Source organism: Lissotriton helveticus, chromosome 5_1, assembly GCF_964261635.1.
Source record: "Lissotriton helveticus chromosome 5_1, aLisHel1.1, whole genome shotgun sequence".
In the NCBI taxonomy this organism is placed as follows: Eukaryota; Metazoa; Chordata; class Amphibia; order Caudata; family Salamandridae; genus Lissotriton; species Lissotriton helveticus.
In genome coordinates, this window is record NC_136065.1 from 397,719,603 (window position 1) to 397,740,057 (window position 20,455).

General features: G+C 44.5%; 1 protein-coding gene across 1 annotated transcript in view; it reads left to right on the forward strand.

Annotated features, from left to right (window-relative positions):
• Window positions 1-20,455, forward strand: part of TNFRSF25 (TNF receptor superfamily member 25) — a 251,561-nt gene that overhangs the window by 102,674 nt on the left and 128,432 nt on the right. The window lies entirely within an intron of this gene.

A 20,455-nucleotide genomic window follows, 5' to 3' on the forward strand; every position in this document is an offset into this window, starting at 1 on the left:
ATGAGTCCCATTATAGGTCACAATATACTTCTAAGAACCTTCCAGCATGAATAAATCCTCTAATAATTTCAGGTAATTTCTAGTAGTAACCAACTCAGCATAGAATATTAGATACATTTTGAATAGCAATCTACCAACACTATAAAAAAAATCCCAACTCTCTCTTAAGCAAATTAAAAGGACCTGAAAACTCCAGGGCCCCTCTTTCTCATGGCCCCTAAGGCATGGGATAGAGTGTAATTTCCATTGCTTATCTAAGACTTAACATTCAGGACAAGAATCCACCGACTTTCATACTCCAGCATCCATACCCTGTCACCAGTCAAACCGACGCATTTTTTTGCAAGTAGACAATACATCTAAATGTTTATTAAGAGCCTGCTTCAACACAAGTGTATGCAAAGTAACTGGTGGCATAAACAAGTGTTGTCTTAACAAAATTGCTTTTTCACATGTGAGTTCAGCAGCTACCGGTGCATATGCTTAAGATTAATTGTCAAACATCTGTCATGAGCCCATTCTTCCTTGACAAACTTTATCACCTGTTTAAGAACTTCATCCAACTTGTCAGTAGTAACCAGTCTGATTCCGAAAACAAACCTTTGCAACAACTTTCCGCATCTACGAGTGCCACACACATTCCTGACCATCTTTGTCCATATCATCACTATAGCTTTCTCTCCAGGGCATCCTGGAAAGACAGTCAGCTCTAAAGTTCTTTCCCCCGCGTACATATTTAACTGTCATGCCATACTCTTGAAGTTTGAATAGACTGATCAAACGAGCAGACGACCTACAATGACCATTGCCACATAATAAATAAGCCAAAGGTTTATGATCCGTAAGAAGAAGACTCATACCACAAATGTATGGTTTACATTTCTGTACAGCCCACATACATGTCAGTGCATCTCTTTCTATTGTGCTGTAATGAGTCTCTGCATCTCTGAGTGACCTGGAAGCAAAAGTTACCATACTTTCTTTGCTATTCACCAATTGGCCTTATACTTCCACCAAACCATGCATGCTGGCGTCAACACTAAAAACACGACTACCACCAGTTATAAAGGGTTACAAGGCAGGTGCTTCAATGACTAGTTTTTTAACCTCATAGAACACACTACCCACAAGGGATGACCATTCAAATGTGACACCTTTATTTTAATGGTTGTACAACCATGGCATATTGGGGCATATAATGTGCATAATACTCATATAACTTTAAAAGGAGCATAATGCATCTTTATCAGACGGTGGAGAAGCATTCTGTATATTCGGTATAGCTTCAAGATTACAAAAGTTAGGACGAATGCCCTCTGATCATATAGTGTGCCTTAGATAATCCACTTCTATAATACACAGTTTACACTTTTCAGGTCTGACCATCATCCTTTTGTCTTTGGGAATATTCAAAACATGTTCAAGAGCAATTATGTGTTGTTTAAGACCCTCAGTATTAGAATATCATCTTCAAACACTTCAAAGTTAGACATATTTATATACAATATATTCATAATTTTCAGAAATATGCTTGCAGCTGAGGAAAGCCCAAAAGGTAAATATAAGAACTTAAGGGCACCAGAACGTGTGACAAATGTGGTGAAATCTTGAGAGTTCTTTAGAGTGATATGTCATGGTATGCTAAATGTAAATCAATTATGGAGAAATGTTTTGGCTTGCCCAGATTTCAAGAATTTCCTGGATACAAAGCAAAGGATGACAATCCACCACAATGTTCTTATTCAATGGGTTGTCAGAACAACAGGCACACCCATTCAGAGGAATTGGCGGCCTCAAATATTCCTTACACACATAAATTGTCCTATAAAACTTTAAGATCATTCCTTACACTGAGAGGCACAGGTCTAATTTGATGGACTACTGGCAGGGCACCAACCTTTAGTTTGTTTCATGTACAAAACCTTTGCTACACCCACTCGATTTTTAAAGACTTCTGGAAATTTTGTGACAATAGCTTGAGAAACGTTCTCATTACCAATGATTGTGAAGACACGAAAATCACTCAAGATAATGGTATTATCTGACCCTGGTTTTAAATAGAACCCTAATCTTGCCAAATCCATCCATCTAAATATATTACATCCTTTCACCTTGGTTTCCATTTTTCTTCCTGAATTTCGAATCGAATCACAATCTTTATTCGAATTTTATCAAATCCATAAAAGCAGTACAAATATACAATCCCAAAAATAAAATAACCGTAATTCCAAATACATTTAAAATAACGCACATTACAAAATTACTGATTATTTAGCAGCGATAATACAGAAGTTTGCTAAGGGTACTCCATTGTTTTACGTACATAGGAAATAACTCTCAAAAAAGTGCTGGTGCGGAATATCAGCTCATCATTGTTCAAAGTTAGCAGCATCGAATAAGACTGTTCCAAAGAAAGTGGTCTGTGCTTCTTAAAATATGGAACTAGAAACCATTTGATGTATTTTAAATAAAATTTACAAAAAAAGAAAACATTTAAATCATTTTGTAGACTCATACCATCACATGGGCACAATTTATCTTCAGATCTTATTGAAGAGTAACCTAATGGGAAACATAATAAAAATCTAACAGTGCCTGCCCTTAAACGGAACAGAAGTGATCTTTCCCAGTTTGTCATAGGTAATATGAGATACAATGGAATTGGTTGTATATACAGATCTTTATTCACGTAAGCCCGGACAGTTGATTTAGTTAATTCCCCCGCCAATCTGTCTTTACTATAAAGTGCATACAGTGCAAACTTTATTTCATTTTTGTCTTTAGGCTCAATCTTGCTGGGGTCAAGGAAAATATGACCTTTACCCACACTGCTCAGTTTATTAAGAACTCCAGAGAGCCATGGGATTGTCATCCCTCTCTCGCACTTGAGACAATCTCTTATGATTTCATGGGTTAGGGAGGCCAATTTATTTCTCCAAATAGCCAGCCACAACATGGCCGGTCTTGATGCTATAAAATCCGATATATAATACAAATTCAATTCACAATGACAGATATACTCCGAAGTAGAGATAGGTGCTCCAAGGATTTTCCTACAAAAACGATTTTCCTCGGTCTGGATACTAGGTGTTTTACCCAGACCCCATATCTCAGCCCCATATGTTGCTACTGGCACACACTGTAGCTTAAAAAAAAATTAAATTGCTTTTGTGGTGCCTACTTTCTTAGGCCGTGGAAGGCTAAGAATAGAATTAATGGATTTTGAAAACTTGCTTGTGGCGTGGACCAAATGTCGACTCCACGAGCCGTTTGCAGCAAAAACCATTCCTAAATAGGGAAAGGTATTAGTGGAATAGAGTCTATCTGGTCCCACCGAAATAACACTAAGCTGTCTTTTTCCCGGGCCACAAGACATAATAAAAGATTTTTAAAATGTACTTTAAGATCTAGGTTGTCCATATATTGTGCAAAACGTTTAACCAAACTACGTAAGGCGTTTGGTGTGAGGCCCATAAGCACCGCATCATCTGCGTAAAGCAGAGTCGGTAATAGTCCCCCCTTTATTTTTGGGACATCCGTAGTTGCTAGTTTAAAAAATGTATTTAGTCCATTAATATAAATAATGAACAACAGGGGTGCTAAAACGCACCCCTGCCTGACTCCTCTTTCTACCTTTATATGCCCTGATATTTCCCCCGCCATCCCGATCCTTACTTGTGCTTTTGTGTCGGTATGCAGGTAGGCCAAAAAGTGTACAAGGAGCTCTTCAAGGCCATAATCCAAAAGAATAGACCACAGTTTGGACCTATTGACTAGGTCAAATGCGGACGATAAGTCCATAAACGCTAAGTAGATTGGTGACGACCTAGCGATGGTATATTTGCCAATTACTAAATTTAAGTTCAGGCACTGCTCTGTCGTCCCAACCCCACTTCTAAAACCCATTTGACAAGGGTCTAAAACTCCCGTGTCATCTGCCCAGTCATTTATTCTATTATATAGCACTCGCCCCAAGATTTTCAAAGTGTTATCTAGGAGTAAAATAGGTCTATAATTTACTGGATCTGTTCTCTCCCCTTTCTTGTATATAGGCACTATTATGCTTGTGGACCATGTAACTGGCATTGGCACTAATGGTAAACTATTAAAAACATAGGTGCCCAAAGTTCAGGTTTCCATTTAATGATGTCTATTGGGAGGCCATCCGGCCCAGGGGCTTTATTGCCAAGGCTTTGTTTGATAGCCGCGATCACCTCACCCAAACTGATCTCTAGGGGGCACAATTGGCCTGATATGTAGTTACTACTAGCATTTGGAGGTATTGCATACACTTTGGAAAAGTGATCTTCCCACTGGTTACTCTGAATGGTACAGCTTATTACTGATATTTGATTTCCCATGTTACGCATATTTTTTACTGCAGAATCATTCCTTTCTTCCCTGCTGCTGAGTCCGATAGCTCCTCCCAGCGCTCTGACAGTATAGTTGCCTTACGTTCCCCTATTGTGGATTTATATTTCTTTCTCGCCTCCCTAACCCCCATTTGGCATCTGGGTTTTGCATTCAGTGCCTTACGTAAAGCCCTATTGGCAGCTGAACAATTACTGTCAAACCATTTGGGGTCCATATCTGTTCTTTGGTTAGGGACAGTTAGAAGTGTTTTTATGACTGTGCACAGATTGGTAAAATCTGTGATTACCCTTAGGTTGTTCCCATCTGATAGTGTACATGAATCAATCAGATGTTGGTGCTTGTTTGTAACCTGCTCGACTATGCTTCCATTATCAACCCCCCTCCATTTCAGTCTTAAATTATTTGTAACGGGGGTTATATCTCTAGCCCCGGGTGTGCGGGCAAACGCTGGGGAAGACCCCAGTCTAATATTCGCCACTAATGCATTGTGATCCCCAAAGGCAGTCTCTAATACCTTAGCCATTGTGAGACAATCAATGAATAGTCTCTGCCTCTAAATGTCGGGACATAATTATTTGTGGGGGTAGGGCTTACATCCATGATATTGGTTAAAATATACTCACGAATGAAAAAGTCTAATTCTGAGCCCCTTTTTGCTGCTCGATCAATTTGAATGTTTCCCTCATTTAATTTGGGATTTGGAATCTTAGCATTAAAATCACCAGCTAGGATAATCCTTCTACCTATGCTTTTGTCTAGTGCCTCAGTAACACCAGACAAAAATTTAAAAAGTTCTATAAAATTTTTGTTTGGGATTGAATGAAAATCATTATTGTAAAAATGAATCACAAAAAGAGGGACCTTTCTTTTATATTCAATAATCTGAATGTTAGGATTTTGGGTTTGTATTGTCTTAATTCTGCCGCCTGCAGTTATCCTAATACCAATTAATAACCCGCCCATAGGCCGACCAAAATCAGGTTTAGTTGCAGTTACGCTATTGCAGTAAAAGCCCTCTATATGGAGGTCAGTAGTGGCCCATGTCTCCTGGAACATTATTATGTCTTTATCAGATATTATCTTTAGCCAATCTGGGTCCGACAGTCTTGGTTCCAGCCCTGCAACGTTCCAACTAAGAATATCAAGATTGGTTTTAGTCGACATATTTAGGCAGGCTTTTCCAGTATTCTCATTAATGGTCCCCTCATTTAAAACTCTTTGTTTTGGTGAAACGTTAACCTTTTTCTTTTAAATGTTTTTTATTGAATATTATCAGAGCAAGAAAGTCGCATTTACATCTTGAAAAACACAAATCATGTGCAGTCAAACATAGTCAGAGGTTACAATGCTTTCTATCGATAAAACATAAGAGGAGATTCCATTTTTCATTTTTTTTCAACAGAAAGAAAGAAAAGAAAAAAAAAAAACTAGTGGCAACAGCAACTTAGGTGTACATCAGAGCAGACATTGAGAAATACAGTTCCAACAGAATGCGTGTATAGAAGCAAATAAATACATCGTTATTCCAATGCATGGTCGGTATAGCAAGCATACAGCACCCTCAGCAGTGGCGACAGCATGGGCAGAGGCCCGGATGCGGTTTGTAAATCAAATGTCGGAGACTAGGCAATCAGCACCAATATATTCAGCGGGCCTCCATGCTATAGTGTTCACGGGTGGGACAAGCAGACAGATCCGAACAAGCATGGCCACCACCCAGCCAGTCATATGTGTCAAGTCGGGCTACCAGGAGGTGTCACGAGTAGAGACTGTTCACTTCGTGACCATAGCAGAAAGGGTTCCCAGATGTCCCTTGGACGCGCAGCAGCAGGCATCAATTCCCAATAGGACCCCAGTTGAGCATGGCCATATGTCACATCAGATAACCAGTCTTTCAGTTTTGGTCTGGATTTACGCCCCCATGTGATAGCCACTCGTCTCTTTGCGTATAGCAGTAGAAGCGCATGGAGCTTACGGTGCGCGGGCGCTGTGTCCGCAACCCAGCCCAGGATGCCCAGTAATGGCGACGGGGCGTCATCCCTCCCGAGAATTTGGTTTATTGCTCCAAAGATTTCGATCCAATACTCAGAGAGCGCTGGGCATTGCCAAGCTACATGTAAGAAGGAAGCCCCCTCCGCCCCACACTTCCAGCATCCATCATCGTCTCTGAGGCCCATACGATGCAGGGAAATGGGAGTGCGGTAGAATCTGTGCAGGAATTTAAAGTGCACTAGCCTGAGTTTATAGTTAGGGTTTAATGCCAACAACTGCCCACAACAGAATTCCCATTGCTCATCTGTTAGCGGTTCCCCAAGGTCATCTCCCCACAATTGCTGCGATTTGGGTACCATCAAGGGGGATTGCTCCTGCATTGAGTTATAGAGCCTGGTCACAAGCTTTTTATGGGACGCCCTGGCGAGTATGTTCTGCAGCGCGGCTAACTGCGGTGGCTCGTCCGGAAAACAGCTCCCTAGCTCCCTGCACGCAGCCCTGAGCTTGTGGTATGTGAATTTATCAGCGAACGTTATGGGGCTCTCCGGTGTCTCCGGGGGCATCTCCAAGAACCTGCCGTCTGGGTACATGTCTGAAAACGTGCGCAGGACGGTACCAGCAAGGGATACATCACCACTGTTGGACTCCAAGCAAGGAATCATGGGGTTGCGCTTAAGAGGTATCGCGGGTGCATATAACATGGGAATGGAGGACCGTTTCAGTAACTCCCTCCAGGACCATCGAAGCATGTCAGCTGTGTTTACATCTTGTGTAGGCCTCGGTGCTTTGTGATAGAGTGCCACAGTAAGAGGGAGCGGGGCGATCATGTCCACCTCAACCGCCACATGTGGCTGGTAAGGTGTGGGGTAGATCCAAAAGTGCAAGTATTGGGCCTGCGCGCAGAGCGCATACAAATGCATGTCCGGTGCACCCAGCCCTCCCTGTCGCAGCGGAAGCGTCAACAGCGCCCATGAGACTCTAGCCTGGCCCCCCGCCCAAGCAAGCGCAAGCAGGCTGGATCGCAAGCGTGTGAAGAAGTGTTGTGTCAAGGGGATTGGCACATTAGCAAAAAGATAAAGGAATTTGGGCAATACAATCATTTTTGCCAACGCAATTCTGCCTGCCAAGGAGAGAGGAAGCTTGGACCAAATCGCCACCCTGCCCTCCAGCCACACGATCGCCCTACCAAAGTTCAGGTTCCAGAGCTCTTGCAAGTTCCTGCTCACTCAGACTCCCAAGTATTTTACTTCATCCGCTTCCCATCTGAGGGGGTAATCCGAGTGCACCTCTTTGGTGTTATCGGTGAGCGGGAATATGACTGATTTAGACCAGTTGATGGAGACTCCGGAAAGGCCACCAAACTTGACGAATTCGCGGAGTAATGGGTTTAAGTTTTCAGACGGTTTATGTACATACAGAGTCACATCATCAGCATACATGGAGACCAGGAGGCTACGGGAGCTGAAGGCAATACCCCTCGCCGTATGATGTTGGCGAAGTCGGGCAGCCAGAGGCTCCATAGCGATGGCAAAAAAGAGGGGGGATAATGGACATCCTTGCCTGGTGCCCCTGGAGATCGGGAAGGACTCCGAGATCATACCATTCAGTCGTACTCTGGCACTGGGGGCGGTATATAATAAGCGAATTAGGTTTATAAAAAGAGGGCTGAATCCCATTCTTGTTAAAATGGTGAAGCGGAAAGACCACTCCAAAGAGTCAAAGGCTTTAGTAGCATCCAGGAACACCACAGCAGCCTGGGTGTCGGGGTGGAGATAGTGTAGCGCAGAGAAGACCGTTCTCAGGTTGTGTGTGGTGGAGCGTCCTGGTATAAAGCCCGACTGATCTGGCAGAGCCACATAGGGTAGCAGAGGTTGCAAGCGATCAGCTATGATCTTAGCGTAGATCTTAACATCCACATTTATGAGGGACAAGGGGCGGTAGGAGTCCACATATTTATCGTCCTTGTCAGGTTTGAGGAGCGTGACAATCAATGCCTCCCTCATCGAGTCTGGCAGGATCCCCACCTCCTGTGCCTCCACAAAGACAGCGTGCAAGCGGGGGGCCAGTTCCTCCGCGTACGTTTTATAGAAGGCGGCTGTAAGTCCATCCGGACCAGGCGCCTTGTTTTGGGGCAGCGCTTTAATGGTGTCAGCAATCTCCTTCACCGTTACTGGTCGATCCATGTACTGTCTGTGCGCATTGTTGAACCACACCAGCGCTATGGATTCCAAAAAGGCCTCGAGTGTTTCATCTGAGGTATTGTGGGTGGATTTGTACAGTGTGGCGTAGTACTCAGTGAAAGTTTTCAATATCTCCCCCTGGTCTGTCAGTGCCCTCCCCGTGCGATCCATGATAGTGTGTACTCTCGTCGGTGCAGGGATTGGGCGAATCAACCTGGCAAGTGTGCGGCTTGGTCTGTCCCCTTCCCCATATCTGCGGGCTTCGGCTTGTTTCCCCAGAAATTTGAGCTCACGCTGCGCTTCTTCATTGAATTCTAGGAGTTTGTCTTTAATCCGGCCCGCTAGTGTGGGTGTAGGAGACACACAGAAGTCCCGGTCCAGGAGCTGCAATTCACCCTCAAGCCTTGTCAGTGTGCCTCTGATTGCCTTCAGGACCCCCGCCCTGCGTGCAATGCACTGCCCCCGAATAACTACCTTAAAAGCATCCCACAACACAGCATCTGTCTTGACCGTACCAGTGTTATTGTCAAAGTACTCTACAATGTCCTGCCGGATTTCTGCGGTGAACGCCGCATCAAGGAATGCATCCGGCGGAAGGCGCCAGGAAAAGGCGCCTCGCAGATTTCCGGGGATTGTCAATTCTAGTAGGCATGGGGAATGGTCAGACAGGGATCTGGCCAGTATGTCCACTCGCGTGGTCCAAGTGGCCACATCCGCCGAGACTAACCAATAGTCCAGTCTGGACCAGGCCGCATGATGTGCAGATATACATGTGCCCATCCGAGTACTCGCATTTCTAGCTCTCCACACATCCAGCAACAAGCCATCACACATGATATCCGATAAGGCCTGGCGTGCGTTTGGGTGCATGGGTCTTGAGGCGCCTTGTCTATCCAGGGACCCGTCCAGTACAACATTGAAGTCGCCTCCCCAAATGACAGTGGAACAGCCAGTGATATCAATCTTTGCCCAGACCTCCCTGAAAAATTCCGGGTCGTCCACATTTGGGCCATACACGGCAACTAGTACCACCTCCTTGCCCAGCAGGACCCCATGTAAAACCACATATCTACCGGCATCGTCCAACACCACTGACGTTGTCCTCCAATCCACGCCTCGGCGCAGCAGGATGGCCACCCCCCTGGCATAGTTAGAGTAAATGGCTGAGTATGACAAGCCCCACCTTGAGTGCTTAAGTCTGGGGGAGCAAGAGGAATTGAGATGTGTTTCTTGTAGAAAACAGATATCTATGTTGTGTCTAGTGAGGTAGCTGTGCATGAGCCTCGATTTTCTGTGGTCGCCTAGGCCTCTAATGTTACATGTTAGGAGCCGGGTTACTTCCATTGAAAATGTTGAATCAGTTGGCATACACTTCCCACCCAACCTGCAGCATGCATTCCGAAAGTCAACAGCATGTATACATTGCAATGCGCCCAATAGTACACCCAAAAACACCCAACCCAACCCCCCCCTCCACCCACATCAACCCCCCAATCAGGTTGCATCAATACCCCCCCTAGCGCGCCAGGTCTAAACACCAAAAAGGCGCAAAAACAGTAAATCAACAGTGTAGTGGGAGACACCCCTCGGAGGCATGGCATCCCGAGCATACACCCCCGTTTGCACAGGGTGGCTGCAGTAAATTAGCTATTTCAGCAAATGTCAAAATAGAAAAAGAAAACAGTACGCATCTGCCCACCTAGTCGCACTTTGCTAAGTAGAGAACATAACCCAATATCATAGTGGAGCACATGTTCCCAAAATGTCACAAGCAGACAGGTGGGCTACAACTAACCATTACCACATGGCACAACAGGTCCGCCGTTTAATCTTTGTCACTTAGCTGGCTCGCAGATTCAGTCCCAGTGTCCGATCTCCTTCCTGACCTGGGCTTACATATGTGTTTTGCAAACTTCAAAGCAGAGCCTGCATCCAGGAAATGATGTGACGTGCCATCATGCACCACTCTGAGCTTCGCCGGATACATAAGGGAGTAGGGGATCTGTGCTTGGCGCAGAATCTTTTTAGCGGGCAGAAACTCTTTGCGCGCCGCCTGAACCAGGGGCGTGAAGTCGGGGTAGAAGGATATGACGTTTCCTTTGTGCGATATTTTTCCCTTTTCTCTGGCCAGTCTCAACACGGTGTCCCGGTCCTGGTAATTCAACAACTTGGCCAATATCGGTCTCGGTGAGGCCCCCGGAGGCGGTTTCTTCCCCAGTGTCCTATGGGCCCTTTCAACAGTAAAGACAGGAGACAGATTGGGATCAAAAAGTTCATGTAACAGGTCAGTCACGAAGGTTTCCATTTTCCCCATTGCGGTCGTCTCCGGAATGCCCGTGATCCGGACATTGCATCTCCTGGACCTCGCCTCAAGATCATCAGCTTTGGCGCTGAGGGCGTCTATTCTTTTCTCCAAATTGCTGATGTGAGTCTTGGTTTCTTGCTGAAATTCACAGCACTCCGTGTGCCGATTTTCAAGCACATCAATGCGCGTCTCATGGGTGGCCACCTGCGACCTCACTCCGTCCAGCTGAGCGGCCATGCTATCGAGTTTCGCGTCAATGCCCTTCAAGCTGGTCCGTACCTCCAGAAGCAGGGCAGGTACGTCTATGTCCTGTTGGGGGCCCGCATCATGCCCTCCGGACGCAGCAGCCTCCTGGTCCGTCTGCTTGGCTGATTTTTTCTGTTGCTCAAACGTGAGCCTGGGTTGGCGAGTGTCCCCTTTCCCCATGATCAACGCGCAGCCGACCAGCATGCACGGATGGCAGGTGGGGCGGTTCAATCCAAATATCACCAGTTCCTTATATGATTGACGTTCGGACGCGGGCTCAGAGCCTCGGGGCCATGGTACCTGGGTCGTCAAGGGCAGGGCTAGCTGCACGCAGTTCTCAGCGTAGGCAGCGCAGATCTCAACCCCCCAGCCCGGAGGGCGTCCGGCACCCGACGATGTGCGGGAGTGCAGCTACGTGCGGGCCCAGGCGGTCAGAGTCCGTCCCTGCAATCGCCACCTGAAGCGTCCCCCGCCGCACCCCAGCAGGGAGAGAGGAGCGTACACTCCAGTGATGGCCCCGCTTACCGGTAAGTGGTATCACAACGGGGGCGCCTACAAGGCCAGGAACCCCCGATCTGCAGGACTCAAGGGGGAGACGAGCGCCAGCAGCACACCCGAGGGGCAATGTCCATGCAAGTTCGGCCACAACAGTGACGCGCCAGCCTCACACAAGATGGCGGCCGCCAACGCCGATGCACCGGCCGGCCGGGGCTCGCTCCCGCGCCGGAGGCTCAGCAGGCACCCACCAGGCAGCGCAGCCGGCGACAAGGCTCAGGACGCACCAGGACTTCTCCGCTCCGGCGGGGATGTGGACGGCGGGAGAGTCTCGTAGACACAGCGATCGCCGGCGTGTAAGGCCTCCCACGCCGCGCCCTCAATTTAAGCTCCGTCCCCCGCTCCGACCTCCAGGTCCGATGGATGTCCCTCGCGGCGGGGACGGCGGAGACGCTCTCGTGGTGTTGCCAGCGCCGTGCGATGCCAATTTCGCAGTCGGGTCAGTCGCAGCCCTTCAGCAGTCTTTGCGCACCGGTTAGGAGTGCGTACTTTATGAAATAGCAGGATAAGTTTAGGATTAAGAAAGCAGCCGGCGGAGCTCGCTTTTTAGGCGGCCATCTCGCAGCTCGCTCGGCCACGCCCCCCGTGGAACGTTAACCTTACCATCCCCAAAACTTTCATCCGCTACAATCTCTTTACTATTTATCCGTGTAACTGATGGGCACTCCGTTATGGGCGCTGCTACTACATTTGCTTCCCTGTCATCCAGAATAAGCCTTAATTGGCTATTAGGCAGCCGATTACCTCTTCTATCGAGCTTAGACCCCTCCCAATCTCTGGGGGACCCAATGGTTACTGTCAGTCAGTCAACCATCTCCAGACAGCTGTACCTGTTGGCGGTCGGAACCCCTATAAAGTGTTCCATAAATACTCCATCTCTGCCCGGGTTCCCTCCCCAGTCTCCCCAATCTCCTCCCCAATCTCGTTGGCCCGTTCTACTCCAGTTCCTATCATGACCCGGCCCATCACGACTCCTAGGGGGGTAAAAGAAGGAAAGTCATTTGGTTTCAATACGTTCATGGCGTCCTTGTGTTCTCCAAGAACATATATACTCGGCCATGCGTGGGTCCTCAAAATTAATTATGATACAATCACCCTGGGTAGTTTTCCGCTCATATCCCACCCAGGGGACTCTGCGCACTGTTAGTATCCTACTTGAACAGTGAGGAGGTAAGGGTCGGTTAGTATTGAGCCAGTGTTGAACTTTATTTGTTAATGACCAACTGGATTCATCTATATGGTCCGCCACCTCTGGAACCCCAGTCATGACTACTACTAGTGGGCTTGCTTCTGGGGGCAAATTAACTATGGGTCTACACTCCTTTTCTCCCCTCTTTCGATCCCTTTTGGGGAGTGTTGGGGAGGCCTTAGGTGAGCTATCTTTATGTCTGGTTAGCACGGCAGGGTTTACCGATATAGCTGCTGTTTTGTTAACTGGAGCTGCCGGAGTCTTTGGCTTTGCATTTGCTGCTTGTACACTCATTTTCTTAGGTAATGAGTCTACCAGTTTGTTATTTCTAAGTTTTGTCCCCCCATCCGTTATTGCCCCGTGATTAGGTGTATTTTTGGGTGCCTTTTTGGCGGGGGCGCTCAGTTCGGTCAGTTGTTTTTCTATATGTAGGAGTCTAGTCTCTATTGGGGATAAATGGATCTTAAGAAGCTCCCCAATTTTTGCTAACAATTTACTGTTTTCGTCACAATTGTTACATATCCCCCCCTGCGTACCTAAACCCTCTGCACTTTCTGTGTCCAAGACTTTGTTTGTCATATCTAAGGGTGATTTCCCATTGCCATTCTTTGGCGGATGATCTAATCTTTTCACATACTTTTTCTTTGACACACAAGTCTCCTTAACCATTGACACATTTGCCTGTTTCTTTTGTTTCCGTATAGCACCCTCCTTCCTGCCCCTTGACTGCCTGTTGCTTGTATCATCTGGCGTGAGGTTAATAACTAATTCTGGAGGCTTTTTAAGGCCAAACTTAATTGTGAATCCGACAGAAGTTGCGATGCTGATAAATCAACTATATTTGGCATACTATGTACCTCTGCCCGGACATCTACTAGGGAGCCTGCATCCTGAGCTTGTACAGGGGTTCTAGCTAGTGCAAGAGGTCGCAAGGATGAGCGTCTAGCCAAAGCTAGATCTTGGGAGACTCTGCGGTCCAGAAGGATTATGCCTTGATCTATAGCTTCATTTGCCCTTGTAATAAAATTGTCTAAAGGACCTATGATCTGAGCTCCACCCGCAGCCGTCTTACTTCTACTACCCCTTGTGGACATGATGTACAATAATATGAATATATACACAAATATCAGCTTATACGGTATAATCAAATAAGCAAATCATACATACAAAATATCTATGGACGGAAGTAGAACAGAAAGTCATGAAAGAGGGGGGCCCGGTCCGGTCTCCCTCGGTCTCAAACGGGATTAAACGGGCCCGCCCTTGGCCCGGGCTTCGCTCGGCTAGTCCTGCGCGCGTCCCGCTCCCCCGGGGCCCTCGTCACTTTTGAGCGCCTCCGGGCGCCAATCTAGCGGCAGCAGGCGCAAAGGATCCTGGGGATGGTAGTTCTCCCTCCACCCGGCGGCCGCAAGATGGTGTGCTTCGGCGGCGGGAGGGAGAACACAAGAGCCTGCAAGGGTCCGAGGGTCTGAGGATCGATAAGACCGAGGTTAGTGCGTCCCCTCTGTGAGCACAGTCCAATTTTCAAGTTCGCCCGCTCCCCCGGGGCCCTCGTCACTTTTGAGTGCCTCCGGGCGCCAATATAGCGGCAGCGGCCGCAAAGGATCCTGGGGATGGTAGTTCTCCCTCCACCTGGCGGCTGCAAGATGGTGTGCTGCGGCGGCGGGAGGGAGAACACAAGAGCCTGCAAGGGTCCGAGGGTCTGAGGATCGATGGGACCGAGGTTAGTGCGTCCCCTCTGTGAGCACAGTCCAATTTTCAAGTTCCCAAACATTCAAGTGAATTAAAAAAGAAGCCAAGAATTTCAATATCATGTTCCCCAAAAGCTTTTAGATTCATGTCTATGCACTGCAATTGTTGATCATTCAGTCAATGTTCAAAATATGTTGTGTCTCCAGGAATAGTTTTAGGCACATCAGAATCAGCCATTACTTTACGTTTAATACAACCAATGGTTGCCTCAGAGAAGGGTCCATTGATTTTTCGGTCAACTGATTCTAATTCAACTTTAACCAGAATCAATTGTTAGCACAATACTGTTCAACCTTCCGCACACTCATCAATCTCCACATTACTAATCGATGTGATACTTTTGATAGCTCTACATGCCAACTTGAAATTACCAGTCTTCTTACAATTGTTACAACTCCTGCCTACAGCAGGGCATGTAGAGCTAATCCCAAGATGATTCCTACCATATATTTGAGTATTGTTTTTAACACTTAACACCCTCACAGCACCTGCACTATTCACATAACTAACTGGTTACGACCCCCCACCAACAGATAGTGTTTTTTTTGCAATATTAATTGTTTGGTTCAAAGTTTGATTCCTGCACGTGAGAAGATTTTCTTGAATTTACTTTGAGAAGCAATTGTAAATAAACTGATGCCTCATATAGATGTATACAGACCTTTCAATGCCCTGTGAAGATGCTAATATGCGCAATGTGGCTGTGTACTCCTCAACACTTTCATCACTTCCTTCCTATCTTTTGAAATAATTGTCTTTCTAAAAGTATGTTTGGTTTTTCAGAAAATTGTCTTCTCATTCTCTCTTTAGCCTCTGTATACCCATCCCAAAATAAATTTATCTTGAGATGCGTCATCTTCTGGAAAGTTATCAAACATGCTTTATCCAGCATGACCAATAGGACAGAAGAGTACTGCTCTTTTACTTGGGGCACCAAACTTCGTGGGTTACATGGGTACCAAATTGTTTCATGAAGCCATTCCCTCCATTTAATGTCTGGTTTGACTGTCTGTTGCAGAAAAGGAGAAGGTTGCCATACATGTTAAATGGTAGCTCGGACAAATGGGAGGGCAAAAATATTGCCTTGAAAGATGAAATAGGAATTCCTCCAGACTTAATATGTAGTCGATAATATAGTAATGTCATATGTACCTAATAGGCTATGTCTTCCTTTATTAGAAAGTTGAAACTTCTCCAGACTAAAATGTACTAAAAATATTGTAAGTTGATGCAGCAGCCATCATGGCCAAATATACCCACTTGGCGGCTGAAGGAAAGTTTGAAGAAACTGCCAATGATGCTAAATATACTCCATTGGTAATTTATGCTTCTAGGCTAAAGAAATTACTCATGCAATATTTGTTCACCTTGCTAAGTCAGTTTCACAAAAATCCCGAATCTATATAAATATTGGGAAATTTTCCCAATCCAAGATGTCTTCCTGTGTGTGATTTCACATACTGTCCTGTTGCCTTCTGGTACGGCAGGTAAGACTAGCACACGGAGACCGCATGAAGAGAGATAAGGAATGCGCGAACCACTACCGGTAAGTGGTTAGCTGCTCAAGCATGTCCTACCCCCAACACTTCATCCTTAGAAATAAAGTTGATGAATCTGTACATTTTTAGTACACTGCACATTGAATGCACGACTCATACACTTGTATTCATGTCGCACAGGACATGTATCCAATCAGCGTGGCTGATAACTTGAACATAGTATTTGTTCATCAGTGGGCTCCTGGGAAGCAAGCTCTTTGCCAAAGTGTGGTGAAATGAATGACACCGGCACCAAAACAAAGGAATAGGGAACAATTAAGTTTATTGAGCAAATTAGGAGCCCATGACCCAAACACTTGCAGGGGTCTGGAGAGTCACCAGCAACTAACTCCAAGTGGACACCTACCAGAACCACAACACACATTTTAAGTATGGAACCTTACATGATTACAACAGTAACAACATTATCATACCACAAAGAGCCCATCACTTACCATCAAAGCTATATTTTTATACTCAAGATCCCACATTGTTCACAGCAGATGAACACTGAAGTAGATATTTTTGTGCAGTAGTGTACGTCACATTAAGGTAGCAAAAAGGTGTGATTTCGTCCATAAATGTACTGCATAATGTACTGAGCAATATGAAAATCATTTGTGAAGTTTGTTAGGAAAAATAGATTACATGATTTTAACCGTTCAGATTAAACAGACGTGTAAAATGTCCTATAAACATAAATATTAAAATCAATATTCTTAGTAAAAATGAAATGTGGATATTTTTGGATGCCACAATTTTAACTTAGCTAATGGTTTAATAATATTATAAATTACTTTTTATTGAATGCACTATGTGCTTTCCCAGTTGTAAAGAACTCTCTGTATCACAAACGGAGTACATATTTTATTTGTAATACTTACTTTTCCCCCAAAACTTTAAATAAGGATATTTTTCAATGTGTTATTATTATTTCAATGTAATAAAACAATATATATGTTTTACTATTATTAAAATTGGATGTGTAATAAATGTAACATGTTTTAATCAGAAGAAAGTTACAAATTATTAGGCATGTGTTTCATATTGTGAATTATTGATAACTTTCTAAATTTACACTTTGATTGTATCAGATTATGTTCCAAAATGTCAAGATGTTTTTCTTCCCCAAATGTTTAGTCAATTATATATGCAGAGTCATTTTCCTTAGATGTTGATAACACATAGCTGCAGAAAACAAATCTTCGCGTTTTGTCTTCCAAACAACTTTCAGGAAGCCTAACCATCACACCCGTTTTTCATTGTAATCAAATTTAATCAAACACCAAAGCTAATCTGACATATATGTGCTTGTTGCAGAAGTAAGCAGGGCCCTGTCTAAAAAAATCATTAAAATGTTACTAGGCCTGAAGGTCTAGTGACTTAAATAATCTACTCGAAATAATAAACTTGTTCCAAACTATGCGATCCTGGGCAGATATTTTTATTGTAGGAGATGCACTCATCACATATTCCAGCACCTTCAAATATGAAAGTTCAGCATGTCTGCTGTCCAAAAAACACTTTTGTTTGATTTAATAAACTAAACTTTTGCTCAATATATAATACAAATCTAGCCACATATAGGACTTGCCTCTAAGGGCCAGATGTAGCAAAATCAGAAATACCGACTCTTAATTACCGAATTTTACCGATTCGGTAATTAAGAGTAGGTATTTCAAATGTAGGTACAAATTCGGTAAATTTTACCGAATCGCTAAAAATCGGTATCGGCCTTGAAGCCCATAGGATGCAATATCAAACACCGATTCGGTATGTACCGAATCGGTAAATACCGAATTTTGCAAGGGTGCAGGGGGTGTCACTTTGACACCCTCTGGCACCCCTGTTTTAGGCTTGTGTGCCATGTGGCACACATACATGCCCTAAGGGCATGTATGTGTGCCACATGGCACAGGTGTACATGTACAGGTGTGCATGTACACCTGATTCGGTATTTTACCATGCAATTGTACTGCATGGTAAAATACCGATTTTCAAAGCCCTGTGTCAATGTGAAACTTGGCACCTACATACCAAAAATGCATTTTCGGTAATTTTACTGACCGGTATATTTACAGATTCGGTAAAATATACAGATTCTGTAATTTTACCGATTCTATAATTTTACCGAATCGGTAAAATTACCGGTTCGGTAAAATTACCGAAAATGCCTGTTTTTTCTCTCCATGGCCATTTATCGGTCGGTAACAGCCGAATTCAGCCGTTACCGGCCGGTAAATGGCCAAAATCTCCCACCTACATCTGGCCCTTAGTTCATTAACTGCTTTGCCATCAGGATGGAAGCAGAAATGTTCCTCAAATCATGTTTTAAAATGATCACTTTTAATAAATACATACCTGAAGCATGAAGTGGTAGCACACATTTCCAATCAGCAGATTTTCCATTGAAATGGCCACATTTCCCACTGATATGTGGTTTTAACTATATAGTGTACAATGTTTGGAAATTGAGTTTCTGTAAATATTTGCAATTTGCACATCACCAAGTAAAGTGTTCTGATTTGCTTTTCTCCTATTTCAATCTTTGTTTGCATCACACTTCTGAATTAATGCCTGATATTTTAAAATGCGTGTGCTATTCGTTTACAAGCTGTTTAAATGTTGTGTGTTAGAGAACAAATCTGTCATCGTACAACATTTCGTTTCACAATGATTGTCAGACAGCTCACTTGACTAAAACATCTAACTGTAAAAAGAGAAAGAAAGAAAACAGGATTTTCAGGAAAGAACAACAGTTAGTGAAGAGAATAACTGACATTTGACCTCTGTCATTGAACAGACAGTAAATATGCCAAGACAAAAACAAGATTTGTTGCTCATTCACTTTATGAATATACAGAACACCTGTTCCTTCCAGCTTAAGTTCACTCACCAAAACCAAGGAGTAGATGCTAAAAATACCTGGACCTGATCAAATCTGACTTCTATAGCGAGTGGGAGAGTAGATTTGGCTGAAGGCATGTATTCAAAGGTGAGCTTAAGACTTGTCCAAAGCCTTGGAGCTTAATACATGTCCAAAGCCTTGGCTGCGTCCCAATGCCATAAAGCAAATAGATCTTGGGCAGGTGGGATCTTTGATAACTTCTGCTGAGTACTGACATCCATTCAGAGGCAATGAAATCCAGTGCCTTAGCAAGAAGGTTGTCAGATGGGTTCACTGGTAGGAACTCAATGGGGACAGGTAAAAAGCCTAGTTTGATTCAACCTGGGACAGGTCATCAGTTGTTAGGTTGGGAACTGGGTTTGAGGCTAAGCGGGTACGTTCAACATCCTGTGATTCTGGGCAAATCACTTAATAACCTTGTACCTCCCAAAAATGATTGTGTCCATCTGTAATGTAACTGGTGCTCATTTAAAGCGTGCTAATACCTTCAGGTCGAGTTCATGCTATATAAAGCTCTAAAAAAAGAGAGGTATTGAATTGCCAGTTGATTCATGAGGGCTCTGTAATAGAAAGGAAGTCTTCGTTTAGAAGATTTGTGCTATACACATGTAGGTGATAGAAACTGGAGCTCATTTTAAGGATCTGGATTTATTTTTTAATCACTGTATCAAAAGAGAGAAAGGCAGGAAAGGGAGGAAGAGGGAGGAATATAGAAAAACAGTGTGAAAGGTAGAAAACAGGAAGGAAAAGAACCTAAAAGACAAACAAGAGAGATGTCAATTGTGGACACTGAAAGAAAGAGGTATGAAGTGGACCTGGTATTTAGCAATCCCAGGATTCAGCAGTGAGACAGCTTGCTCCTAGGAAAAACCTTGGGCCCCTGAACTCATTTTTTTACACTTTAAACACTGAGGGCCTCATTTACTAAAAATTGGCTCCATGCCTCCAAGGATTGTTTTTGTGCAGGAATTACGTAATTACGTAAATGTGGTGCATTCCTGCCCTTTCAAGTTGGCGTAGGGCAGCACTGCAAAAAGACTTGCGGTGCTGTCCTACGCTAATTTGAAAGGGCAGGAATGAACCGCATTTACGTAATAATGTAATTCCTGGACAAAAACAATCCTTGGAGGCATTCTGCAGCACACACGGAAAGAGGAAAAAACTAGGAAAAATAAAAAATGTTCTCCTCCTTAGACCACTCTCTGGGGAGGTGTAAGTCTTTGGCGCTGCCCCAGGTTTGCTTGATTTTGTAAATCGGAGGCAGCGTCAAAATCCATGGGTGTTGCATGGGAACATCTATGCTCATGGAATGCCTCCTTGATGCAGAGTAAGGCAAGGCAGCCATATCTATGAGGCCATGTAAATGCCACGCAGGTGGCTTTCCTTTTTTAAAAAAAATATTTTTTATTGAAATTT